The 13,288-nt window shown below is 45.8% G+C and overlaps 1 protein-coding gene across 1 annotated transcript in view; it reads left to right on the top strand.

The window, feature by feature from the left end:
- Positions 1-450: 450 nt before the first annotated feature.
- Positions 451-13,288, top strand: part of LOC147888672 (gamma carbonic anhydrase-like 1, mitochondrial) — a 135,086-nt gene continuing 122,248 nt past the window's right edge. Inside the window, exon 1 of the mRNA XM_087392591.1 lies at positions 451-469. The gene's annotated coding sequence lies outside the window, so the exon portion shown is untranslated. The remainder of the gene's footprint in view (positions 470-13,288) is intronic.

The raw sequence follows: 13,288 nt of genomic DNA on the forward strand, positions 1-13,288 counted from the left end.
GAGGCAGCATAAGCCCATTCAATGCAAAGGTGTCAAGCCTAATAGCATTAAACAGAGTGATTGGGATGACATGGATGAGCAAGCATGCTCTATCATTCAGTCATCACTCTCGAAGTCAGTCTACTTGCAGGTACAGGATGGTGTACAGGGTGTAGACTACCATGCATATGAGTTTTATACTCGTATATGCCGGATGTATGACCATGATAGTGTTATGTTACAGCATGATGGGCTGAAATGTCCTGATGGGCTGAAATACAGCCTTGATATGCACTCCAAAGGTCGATCAATTGGTAGAAACAGGTCATGCTCAAGGGGGAATTCCAGGAGCAAGTCTAGCTCTCGGACTTGTGTTAGATGTTTCTATTGTGGAAAGTATGGCCACATGAAAAAGTATTGCTGGAAATGGCTGAGAAAATACGAGAAGAAGAGCAAGGTTCAGAATGACAGGAAGAAGGAGAAGAAGCATGTTGAGCTTCAAGGCGTGGATGCCAGGGTTTCCACTGACAGTAGCAGTGTTTTGTCTATGTCTGACACCTCCTTCTTGGCCACTGATGTACCCATTCTTGGTGATTGGATGTTAGATCCATGTGCTTCATGTCATATGACCCCTCATAGGTCATGGTTCAGTGCATATCAGGAATGCATTGTGGAGAGTGGTTTGATGGGCATTGATCATTCTATGGATGTCTATGGTTATGGGGATATCCACCTTGTTATGCCTAGTGGCTCTATTCTTGTTCTACAGAGGGTTAGACATATACCAGGACTTGCTACGAGCAAGATCAGTACTGGACAGTTGGTTGAGGCAGGTTATCATGTCTCTTTGGGTGATCATGCATGGAAGATTGCTAGAGGCAATCTGGTTATGGCTAGGGGATCACGGGTTGGATTCTCTTATGCATTGCATGTATCAGGTGTCCAGGATAAGATGCTTATGATTAGTAAGCAGCCATCAGCTAGTTTATGGTATGCCAGACTTGGACATATGTCTACTGCAGGTATGGAAGCCCTTACAACATTGAGATACATTCCTGTTATGGATGTCTCTCAAATTTTATGTCATGATTGTGATGATGGTCAGCAGTCAGGATCCTCCTTTGTGAGGAAGACAATCAGTGAGAGGTATCTTGAGCCATTGCAGTTGGTTCATAGTGCAGTTTGTGGGCCTATGCCTACCGTTTCACTGGGTGGCACCTCTTACTTTGTGACATTTATTGATGCTGCTACAAAGTACATATGGGTATATCCGATTCGGCAGAAGCATGATGTATATGATACATTTCAGCGCTTCTTGGGTAATGCTGAAAATCAGTCAGGAAAGAAGCTATTGAGCTTGATGACTGATGGTGATGCAGAGTTTACCTCTTCTAGATTTCAGCATCTATGTGATACACTTGGTATCAGGAGGGTGTTGACCACTCCTCATCTTTCTGCTCACGATGCCTTAGCAGAAGGCATAAATCGGATTCTATTGGACAAGATTGGTAGCATGCTACGGTATGCAGGTCTTACCGAATGCTATTGGGCTGAGGCATGTAAGACAGCTGCATACTTGCTTAACAGGTCACCCAGGAGATCTCTGAATGGTAGAGTGCCATTTGACTTCTTGACAGGCAGGGCACCATGTTATGAGCATTTACGTGTGTTTGGCTGCGAGGCTTATGCTCATGGTTCCCGATTGAGGAGATGTATCTTCCTAGGATACAGTGAGTCCAGTGAGGACTACAGGTTATGGGATTCTTCAACTAGAGAGTTGATACGCAGCCATAATGTCTATTTCAGAGAGGATGCTATGTTTAGACAGCCCAGGACTGTGGATAGCAGGAGAGTGGTGTTCCAGGAGGGTGTAAGTGCACTGATACCTTCGAATTCTTTACAGGGGCAGCCCATATCCCTTGGAGTGGGAGGTTTTTCCCACAGTGAGCAGGTTATAAAGTTGGGACAGCCACGATTACTTCCTGATTTTGGTCAGAGACGATCAGATGTCTCGAGTATTCCACAGGTTTATACTCCTATGGAGATTGTTGATGCATCTTCTATGGACAGTTACAGTTTACTCCCAGGATGCGGAGTGCCTCTTGCAGATGAGGATGAGGCTATGCATGGTGAGGAGGATACCTTGGCTAATGATGCCCGGTATGATCCATTGGCTGGTTATGCCAGGACAGATGTGGTTTCTGCAGTTATTGACTCGAGTCATATTGCGCATGGGCAGGAATCATTGATATGTTTGCTTCGTAAGTGCCTCCATGGCCAGAAGCAATCCCCTCGAGCTTGGCTTCATAGGTTTGATACCGTTATGAGAGCTCAGGATGTGATGCGTAGTGAGACAGGTTATGGTCTCAGTATTGAGGAGGTTGCTATCCTTCTGAGGTTACTTGCCATATGGTTCCTTATGGAGAGGGATGCTTTGCAGTGGGCGCTGCATGGTCTTGATGATGTTTGTCAGATACTTGGTTGTTTCAGTATGGAGAGGGGGAAGTTACTGAGTACTCCATTGCCTATATTGGCTCCATACTTGAAACACTACAGGTTTGATGATCACAGATCAGTTGAGCAGCAAGTTATGGTTGATATGGCAGCCATAGTACTTCATGCATCCATGACTGTGTTGAGACTTGGTTCTCACATGTTTGCCATTGGGGCTACACTTCCGGTTCTTGCTTCTGCTACAATGGGAGTTGGTAGCATGATTATGGTAGATTTTGGCAGTAGGGAAGCAGTTGTGGACATCAGGTCCTTATGCTTCCAGGAGCAGCATGCAGGTGATGCAGGTTGGGTAGACCAGCAGAGGTCTATTGTAGGGCATGTGCTTATGGTCACAGGTGGTACAGAGACATTTTCTTTACACAGTGATAGTTCAGGTGCTATGGACTTAGCACAGGAGCACGTGGTGGTGAGAGTTCACTCTCCCAGTGAGATCTGGCATGAGATCTTGGTTGACAGGCATCTACAGCTTGTCATTTTCTATCCTGCAAACCTAATGTCTGCTAGCAGCTTATCCTCTATGCACTTTGCACATTGTAAAGTGCCGATGGGCATAGGATGATGGTGTGGTCATCTTGTTTTTCAGCCTATGGCTGATTGTATTATATGTGTACTATACTCCCTTAAAGGCACACTGCCTTTAAGTGGGAGGTTGTTGGGGTAAAGGGCAGTGTGCCCACCCACTTGTACAGTGCCCATGTATACTCATATATATATGATAGAGGAATAAGCTGGAGTAGCTTTTGCTCCACCACTTTTGGTGTCTCCTTTTACTTTGTGTGTGCTCTCCTCTCCCACAGAATCCCATATTAAGTGCATCTTTTTCTGTGCTTGAATTTTTGATATCATGTCTTTACTGAAAGTTATAGACCTCTGTGTCTAATGATAGTTTGTAGAGTGTTTTGAGCTAAGTGTAAAGGTGTCTATGAAGGAGGTGCAATGTTTCCTTGGAATCTACCCATCCGACCTAATCAGCCCCTTCAAACTCCTCGATATATATCAATTCATGTCATGTTGAGTCACAAGATCTTCTTTCAACAACGTATCACTCTTCTCTTTGGCACAGACGGCTCGCTGAGATTATGGCCTCTGCTGATACTTTCCTTCTCCCTATGCTTGATTACAACATCACTTGGGATGTTACCATCTTCATTCTCATCTGAGGGAGGAAAGTATGGTGTGGTATCTTGGCACAAAAGCTTCTTTCTAATGTCCCATTCTCAATGACAAATATCTTTGTCAGTCAATTCGAAAGCAGCGGGAAGTGAAGAGGTGCGTGAAGTTTATTACCCCCAACTTCATGTCACACCAACCTCTTGAGCCCATTTCAATATTAAATCCACAAGGAATAGCGGGTCCCTCGAAACACTTGAATCTTCACCATGATGAAACACAAAAAGGAAACACCAAGATCCAAATAATACCCCAAACAAGATCTGAACAAGATCTCACAGAGCCTTAGTATACCAAGACCAACTTATTATGCATAACCACTTGTTGAAAACCCTCCACAATGTGATCCTCAACAAAATCTTCAAAAATAAGTGACCAACCAGCACCATGAAAACATTGTGTATACATGCATTCTAGAATCACCCTTCTCACAATAGGAAGTGCACATAAAAGCTTCAAGATATTGTACTCTTCATCATTTGCATAGCAAAAGAAGTTGAAAGCATTAAGAATCACCACTCCATTGTTATAGTCAAAAACTACCCAAAGACTCAACTCTTCTTCACACCAAGCTGCCAGTGCATGGAACAATCCCCAATCTATCATTGTGCCTACTGTCAGCGTTGTCGATTCACCAACATATTCAACAGTGCAAACATAAATGATATGATCATGGTGACTATGCAAATAGCTTGAGCATCACCTTCACAATCTTCAAGTTCTCTTAAACGGGTTGCAATCTCTTCTAACGGAGTTCTTCTAGGCATCTTCTTTATCTCATCAAAACACATGCCTCTTCTAGGCATAACATGTAATCAAGTACACCTGAAACCATTTAGTAAGGTGGGATGAATCCAATACCAAACGTACCCGGCATCTCCACCAAAAGATGTGACAAGAAGTTGGGGGTAATAAACTTCACGCACCTCTTTACTTCTTGCTGCTTTCGAACTGACTGACAAAGATATTTATCATTGAGAATGGGACATTAGAAAGAAGCTTTTATGCCAAGATACCACACCATACTTTCCTCCCTCAGATGAGAATGAAGATGGTAACATCCCAAGTGACGTTGTAATCAAGCATAGGGAGAAGGAAAGGATCAGCAGAGGCCATAATCTCAGCGAGCCATCTGCGCCAAAGAGAAGAGTGATACGTTATTGAAAGAAGATCTTGCGGCTCAACATGACATGAACTGATATATATCAAGGAGTTTGAAGGGGCTGATTAGGTCGGATGGGTAGATTCCGAGGAAACATTGCACCTCCTTCATAGACACCTTTACACTTAGCTCAAAACACTCTACAAACTGACATTAGACACAGAGGCCTATAACTTTCAGTAGAGACATGATATCAAAGATTCAAGTACAGAAAGAGATGCACCTTAATATGAGCTTCATGCTGATATAAGTTTCATTGAAAAAAAGACAGACGGTTAAAGAGATATGGACAGTTTACTAGAAGGGGGTAAAAACTATCATGAAAACAGACTATCAGACATAGAGACTTATAACACTTTGTAGTAGTATTTGATTCAAGATCTAAATAGTTAGAGACATGCGCCTTAAAGAGAGCTTCACGCTTATATATATTTCATAAGAAACAGACAAGCGGCCAAAAAGTTATGGAGAGTTTACTAGATGGGGGTAAAAACTATCATGAAAACAGATTGTCACACACAGAGACTCATAACTTCTTGTAGCAGTATCTGATTCAAGATTTGATCACATACAAACATGCATTTTAAAGAGAGCTTCGCTTAATAAAAATTTCATTAAATTCGGACTATCGAGCAGAAAGTTATGAGCAAAATACTAACAGGGGGTCAAACTATCATGAAAACTGCCCTCCACCTATGCTTATTTTGCCTGAGCAGGATGCTCCCTCAAAACTCCACCTTCATCAACGATCCAACCCTCATATAATTTGCGTAGAAGAGGGGAAGAATTTTGCATGGTGGCTCGGGAAATAGATGGACCATGTGTGCACAATGAGCACCCGAATAGAAAGAACTTTTAAGGCTTTGAAAGAAAGAAAAGGGAAGAGACACTCAAAAGAGAGAGAACCTGAAGTGACCTTCATTACCAATAGAGTGAGAATCCACTCCAACACTACAAACACAAGGGAGAAGAGGAGGTTTCATACATACAAGAGGGAGCGGAAGCTCCAAGACTACTCATAGAGAGAGAATAAACTAGAGAGAGATGGACTCAAGAGTCTACATAAGAGAATATCTACAAGAGGGAGAGAAGGATCATGGAAGAGGCTTGGGGATACTAGAGCTACAGCAACATGAGGCCTAATGGTGGAAGAGATTGATGAACAAGGGAGAGGAGGGCTCCTTTTATAGAGATTTTGTCACCCTCCTTTACCCATTTACAATTGCTGCCTGTAGATTCTTTTCCCCATCAATCACATAAGCACGTATGTCACCATCCATGTCCTTTTTGGCTACTCTTGCCATGTGTCCCATCAAAAGATGCTCAAGACTCTTAAAATATTGAGAAAGTCAGGAGTCTCCCCACATGGAGCCCATAGGACCCTATCTTTTCCACATGTCCACATCCTCCTTATTCCACATAGGAATTCTAGAAGGATTTCTCTTGACTTCACACTCCTCCACATGCCTTCCACACGCTTGGCATGTGGCCTCTCTTATATTATTGGAACACATAGACATGAGCCCACCTCTTTATATGACTCACTCTTCCTATTTTCTAAAAAACTCCATAATATCCCATACACAGATAACTCTCACCCCATACCAAGGTATTTATAATTCATACCTATGGTATTTACAATGAGCCATTCCACTCATCCTCTCCATCCCATATAATATCATAGAAAATAGAAATAAGTGAGAGCCGCTAGGCTCTCACTTGATACTGAAACTCTTATCAAACATAGAGAAAAACAATACCAATGCCAAATTAAAAATATCAATTTTTGGCATCACAGTACACTTGAGCAAGGCCTGGAAATTTGATGAAGAGTGATATCGTCCGGCTGTCTTCCTCGACAGGATCAAACCCCAGTGAAAAAGGGGTCAGAAAAATCCTCCTAGAGCCCAATGCTAGTGAACTAGCTTGAAGCACTATACGTGCTACCTCCGAGGAGTCAAAAACAATATGGAAGAAACCTCGCCCAAGTAGACAAACATTTGTGAAGTGCCCTACAAGATCTTTAGGTAAAGTAGCGAGCATCCCCTATAACCTGGAAGGGTGGGACCCATGGATGCGAGCAAAGAGCGATGTCAAGCTCTCCTGCTTCTCAGTATCTTTTTTTAGCTACCACAACTCATCTTTTGAGAAAACAACTATTTTCGCGGCCGGTGGGAGTGGACGAAGATTGGCTGAAGACAAAGTCATCACCAATCAAGGTAAGTGAGGCTGACTCAAACACGAAAAGGTTCCTTCCATACTAAGCTGCCCAAGAGAGGAGGAGGAAGGTGAGCTGAGGAGGAGGAGGAGGGGCTGAGGAGGAAAGGGAGGAGGGGGAGGAGGGGGAGGAGGCGGAGAAGGGGTAGGCAGAGAGGAGGGAGGAGGAATAGACGAGGAAGGGTGGAGGGGCTGAGGCAAGGGTAGAAGGCAGGGGGGGAGGTAGCAGAGGCAGGGAGGAGGGTAGAGGAGGCGAGGGGTAGGGAGGGCTGAGAAGTGGGTAGAGGAGGCTGAGGGGGGAGGGTAGAGGAGGCAGGGGAAGGGGTGAGGAGGGGGGAGGGAGGGACGAGGTAGGGGTAGAGGAGGTGGGGGAGAGGACTAAGGAGGGGGGTAGGGAGCGGGGTTGAGAGGGAGGAGAGGTAGGGGAGCAATTGAGAGGGAGGAGGTAGGGAAGGGAGGGAAGGGCTGAGGCAGGGGGTAGAGGAGGTAGGGTAGGGAGTGGTTGGGAGGGAGGCAGTCGGGGGAGAGGGAGGGGAGGTAGGGGAGGCAGACCACGGCTGAGAGGGCAGAGAGGGAGGGGCTGAGAGGGAGGGGTAGCAAGGGAGGAGGAGGGGGACCTCAGAGAGAGGAGAGGCTAAGAGAGAGGAGGGGTCTGAGAGAGAGGAGAGGCTAGGCTGAGAGGACCGAGGGGTAGTCATGCAGGGAGGAGTAGCAGCTTCAACAGATATCTTGATATTCATTGGGATTGTGACTTTGGACCCTAGAGGCCTGAGAAAATGCCGTGTCATTTCTTTTGGGAAGTTGTACGTCCATCAACGTTCCATCGGCATGTACAAGGGGTGGATTCGGTAGTTGGCACTATGGTAGTAACACCAAAACTTCTCCTTTTTTAGGAAGGGGATACACCAGCGAGGCTAGATACCGACGTCGGCATCAATTTGGGGAAGAGGAGCATCGGGGGGTGAGGTAGTAACCTCCTTGTGTGCGCTTTGGATGTGTGCGCTACTAGTCGTTGAAGGATTGGGTTATGAACTACATAAGCGGGTGCACCTCTAGGATTTTGTATAGGTGGAGGTGGGAGCCTTTGAGCTGCTTCTTCTAGTGGTGCATGAGGGTACTATTCGGCAGTTCCTAGAATGATTGCAGATTGGGTCTCCACTGTACATATTCTAGCGGGGATGAGGGAGGAGTTTGAGGAACCTCATCGTCTTCCATCAGCATTGGTTCCTCCTTTGTTGTCTCTGTGGGCACCATGTTAGTGGGCGTATGTACAAAATTCACTAACTTAAGCAAGATATTGAGGGCCTCTTTTGGGGGGTCGATAGGGGCAGTAGTAGATGAGATGGATGGGGAGGTTCCATGCTGTGCGGTGCTAGCATTAGAGGAATTATAAGAGTACTCAGGAAGATTTGTGCAAGGAAGGGGGGATGGTAGGGGTTGGGTGGCTTGCTGGGTTGGATGGGCGGGATGAATGGGAGGTGGTTGTGGAAGCTCAGTAGGTGGGGCAGAGGAATTGAAAACTATGATGGCTTCTTGGCCCTCCTCCTCCGCAACTTCCTTGGGGGATGCTACGTGGATTGTTTCAAAATTGCTAACCAAGGACTCAAGTGAGTCTTGGAGAGCTTGTAGCACCCGGTTATAGAGTATTATTATGCTGAGGGGATGGTAGGTGGTGGATTGGTAAGCCATGAGATGCCCTTGTGTTTGTATTGCGGAGGCTCGGCCATAGGTTTGCATCCAATTGATGTTAGCTTGAAGACTAGCAGACCCATGGGCTAAGCTCCTTAGGCTTGGCTAATTGCATCACATCATCATGTGTAGGATAACTTGTGGACTCCGTGATGATGCGGCACGATGCCTAGAAGTTAAGAAAAATTGGATGGGCGGCGAGGGTTTGAAAGTCAAAGGGGCGAAGGAGAGAGAGGCTAGATGGATGAAGGTCTAACAAGAAATAAGACATGGGAAGAATGGGGTGGCAATGATCGGGATTATGGCAGAGGACGGTTTGGAGGGCGTTAGGAGGGAGTGGAGCAGTGAGGTCAAGGTAGAAGATGAGAATCTATGCTTAGAGTGCGTCGAAGTGCATTTGGAGTGTTTGGGGGATAGTGCGTGGGGTGAGTGTGTAGGTGGCTAACTGTGCGGGGACCTCCCTGTACATCCAAAATTCTTGCTGCTCACAGTCCGAGTTGGTCTTCCAACCTAGAGTCCTTTGTGTGGTCGAGGGTACGCAGCCACTCATTTTGTTCCTGTATTGACATAGTCAGTGCCCATTTGTGTCAAGAGATCCTACAAGTTCTAGATCTAGTGATTGTAGCCCTCCTGAGTCTGTGCTTGCTATGCCTCTGCTTATGCCTATTGTTCATTTGTAGTTCAGAGGTGGGACACTGCATTGTTTTAACATGGTCCACGAGTGTTTGGACTAGGGATTTGCTTGTGCGGCGAGCTCATCCTTGAGCTTCATGTGATAGCTCGAGCTCCTTTGCTTTGTTACGGTACTCCTTTGCTCGATCGAGGGCCATTTGCCCTGTGTCTTGGGCAATGACCACTAAGGTGTGGCTATCACGCATGCGTAGAGCTGCGCTTGGAGGACAATCATGGCAGAGAGTTGAGAGGCCTATCCTTGCCATCTCTGTAAATTGTTCATGCCAATTGTGGGAGTTAGACCATTGCCTCGAATAAATGTTGCTTCATTTGGTTGGCATGGGAGAGCTGCTCTACCGTCATGTGGCTATAACCACTTGGAGCCCACCAATAATGGGATGCACTGCAAAACTGTAGGGCTTCTATGAGCCTTGCCCATGGAGAGGAGGAGGAGCTAGTGATGAAGGAAGTGGTCTCTTGTGGATGGGCCATGAGGACAAGACTTGGGGCATAGTGGGGGTTGCTAGGATAGCTTGAGCTCTTGGCTGGAGGCCAATGGTGACCATCTCGTCTCTCCAGAGGGCATCCACCATGATGGGCTCCTACTATACACTTTTTCCCTTGGCTTGGGGATTTGAGTGCTCGAGGTGTTACTGTCGGCGTAGGAATGCTTGCAATTGGCGACCCTCATATTGGGCAAGAAATTGACTTTGGCTAGGTTGCATTGGGCAATTAGCCAGAGTGGTGCACAACTCTATTCGTGCTCACTTTGGTGCGACATCTACTTCCTCTTGATCTACTGGTACTGGTCATGTGGCTGTCTTGTCGGTGGCCAACCCGTAGTAGCCGATAGGCAATTGTTGTTGCATCATATGATAGAGGATGGGCATGCACAACATTGGGTTGCCGATGACCTTATCATGTGTTTTGAGGTCTTCCCGCATCTGATTACAAAGTAATTAGCCCAGTTAGTGACCTAGGTTCTTCCAGCCTCAACAAGATGTCTGGCATGATCAATTGGTGGTGGTCAGTGTGTCTGACTTGGATCAACCATTGTAGGGCCCATGCTAGGGATTTTCCATTTCTGGCTTGATGATGTCTGAGAAATGGATGCACCCCTTGCTCTTTTTGTGATCATACCGATAGATTTGAGTGTGAGCCTCGGGCATCTTCTTCTTTACTGAGTATTTGTCATCGCCGATGACCGAAGGCAGATCACACCACATCCACGTTGAGGTGGTAGAAGTGGGGAGTGCCCATCACGTCTCGAAGGATGACCACATTTGTGTTGGAGTTATAGGCTTGGAGAAACTCTCCCAAGAGCCTCATACCCAAGTGATAAGAAAGGAAGTCTACTCCATGGATCCCAGACCCTGATGACCGAAGGCAGATCACACCACATCCACGTTGAGGTGGTAGAAGTGGGGAGTGCCCATCACGTCTCGAAGGATGACCACATTTGTGTTGGAGTTATAGGCTTGGAGAAACTCTCCCAAGAGCCTCATACTCAAGTGATAAGAAAGGCAGTCTACTCCATGGATCCCAGACCTATCAACAACAAGCACATCTTGAACTGTCGGCTCCTTATGTGCTTGATATGCCATTGTGGTGTGGTAATGAAGGGTGTAGTCATGACCCTCATATGCGTAGCATAGCGGGAGTGGATGGCACATCCGTCGAGCTATTGGAGCCATGTTTCTCCAAGCGATGAGTTCATTTGTGATCGCATAATTTTGTATTCCCCTTGTGTGGGGGCCGGGTGTGCTTCCTTGACATCCTTGAGGGGGTGTGCCTATTTTTGTAGGCACCTCTTGTTGCATGGAGACATCTTCCTCTGCTTGCAAATATTCAGCTGGAAAGTTGTGTGAAGATAGTAGGAGAGAGAGAAGGAGTCTCACTTGAGGCTTTCTCACAATCACAATGGGGGAATACACACAAAGGTGGAGGCTGAAAACAGTTTTCCTCTTCTTAGTTGTGAAAGCCAAAAGAACTCTAATACAAAGAAATAGAAGAACCCTATATGTGGGTCTCAAACCAAACTCAACTAACTAAGGTGGCATACTAACTGAGCCACGAACTAGTGTAGATAAGGATAGCTGTCATCCAGCTATTATTCGTGGGCGGTGTACCAACCGCATCTCCAGCTAACAAGTCGGTGACATAAATGCACAACAGTCACCCTGGCAGTGGAGCTCGATATCTCAACACTCCCCCTCGAGCTCAATCCCAATTCCTGCACACCAAGCAGGTCTCTGAACTTGCACAGCTTCTCTGCGCCCAATGCTTTCGTGAATATGTCAGCTACCTGATCCTCTGTGCTGACATAAACTAGATCAATAAGACCTAGTAAAACCTTCTCCCGCACATAGTGATAATGCACCTCAATGTGCTTTGTTCTGGCATGAAAGACTGGGTTCTTTGCCAAGTGTATACTGCTCATGTTGTCATAATAAATGACAACTGGCCCATCTGTAGACTGATGCATATCATAGAGTAGCTTATGCAACCAAGCTACCTCACATGCAGCCATTGCTGCACCCCTGTACTCAGCCTTTGTGCTCGACAAGGCAACTGTAGGCTGTTTCTTGCTGCTCCAAGTGACTGCAGCACTCCCAAAAGAGAACATATATCCACTGGTAGATCGTCTATCAAAAACACTACCAACCCAATCAGCATCAGTGTATCCATGCAACTGTATCTGAACCCCAGCCTCATAAAATAGTCCATACTGCAATGTGGACTTCACATACCTGAGTATGCGTCTAGCCGCATCCAAATGCGGTTTGCTTGGAGCCTGCATAAACTGACTTACCAACCCAACAGCATAGCTCAAATCTGGCCTGGTAATAGTCATGTAAATCAAACTTCCTACTATGCGTCTGTACATAGTAGGGTCTTCTAGAAGCTCACCTGCATCTGCACTCAGCTTCACATTCTGCTCCAAAGGAACTGAAATAGGCTTACAGCCTGTCATCCCATATTTGGACAACATGTCCAATCCATACTACCTCTGCAAGAGCTGTATCCCACTTGGTGATCTAATCACCTCAATGCCCAAGAAATAACGCAGCTCTCCCAAATCCTTCATCTCAAACTTCTGCTTCAATAGCATTTTCACATGAAGGATATCTTCATCACTATCACCTGTGATGATCAAATCATCAACATAAATGACAAGCAGCATAATCCCTTTCTCTGTTTTTCTCACATAGAGTGAGAAATCTACCTTGGAAATCTGAAAGCCAATAGTGACAAGATACTGTCCTATCTTGTCAGACCATGCTCTAGGTGCTTGCTTCAAGCCATACAAGGCTTTCTTCAACCTGCAAACAAACTCAGGATGAATAGCATGAACATAACCTGCTGGCTGCTCCATAAAGACCTCTTCTTGCAAATCACCATGCAAGAAGGCATTCTCCATCTGATGTAAAGACCATCCCTTTGATGCAGCCATAGCAATGACTGCTCTTACGGTTGCCATCCTTGCAACCGGGCTGAAAGTTTCTTCATAATCAATGCCATATGTCTGTGCATACCCCTTGACAACTAATCTTGCCTTGTATCTATTCACAGAACCATCTGCATTGTGCTTGATCTTATAAACCCACTTACAGCCAATTGCATTCTTGCCTTTAGGCAAAGGCACCAATTCCCATGTAGCATTAGCATCCAAGGCATCCATTTCTTCATCCATGGCTTTCTCCCATTTTTCATTTCCCATGGCTTGCTCAAAAGAAGTGGGTTCTAGTTCCTGTATCACTTTGACCATATAGGCATAGTGAATGGCTGTAAATCCATCATATTTCAGCCTATCCACAGGATACCTAACCCTGGTAGACCTGCACAAAATAGGCTCACTTCCAGGTGCTCTCAAAACATCCCTAG

Source organism: Dipteris shenzhenensis, chromosome 21 (assembly GCF_047967505.1).
Source record: "Dipteris shenzhenensis isolate YYH24624 ecotype China chromosome 21, Dip_SZ_1.0, whole genome shotgun sequence".
Taxonomy (NCBI): domain Eukaryota; kingdom Viridiplantae; phylum Streptophyta; class Polypodiopsida; order Gleicheniales; family Dipteridaceae; genus Dipteris; species Dipteris shenzhenensis.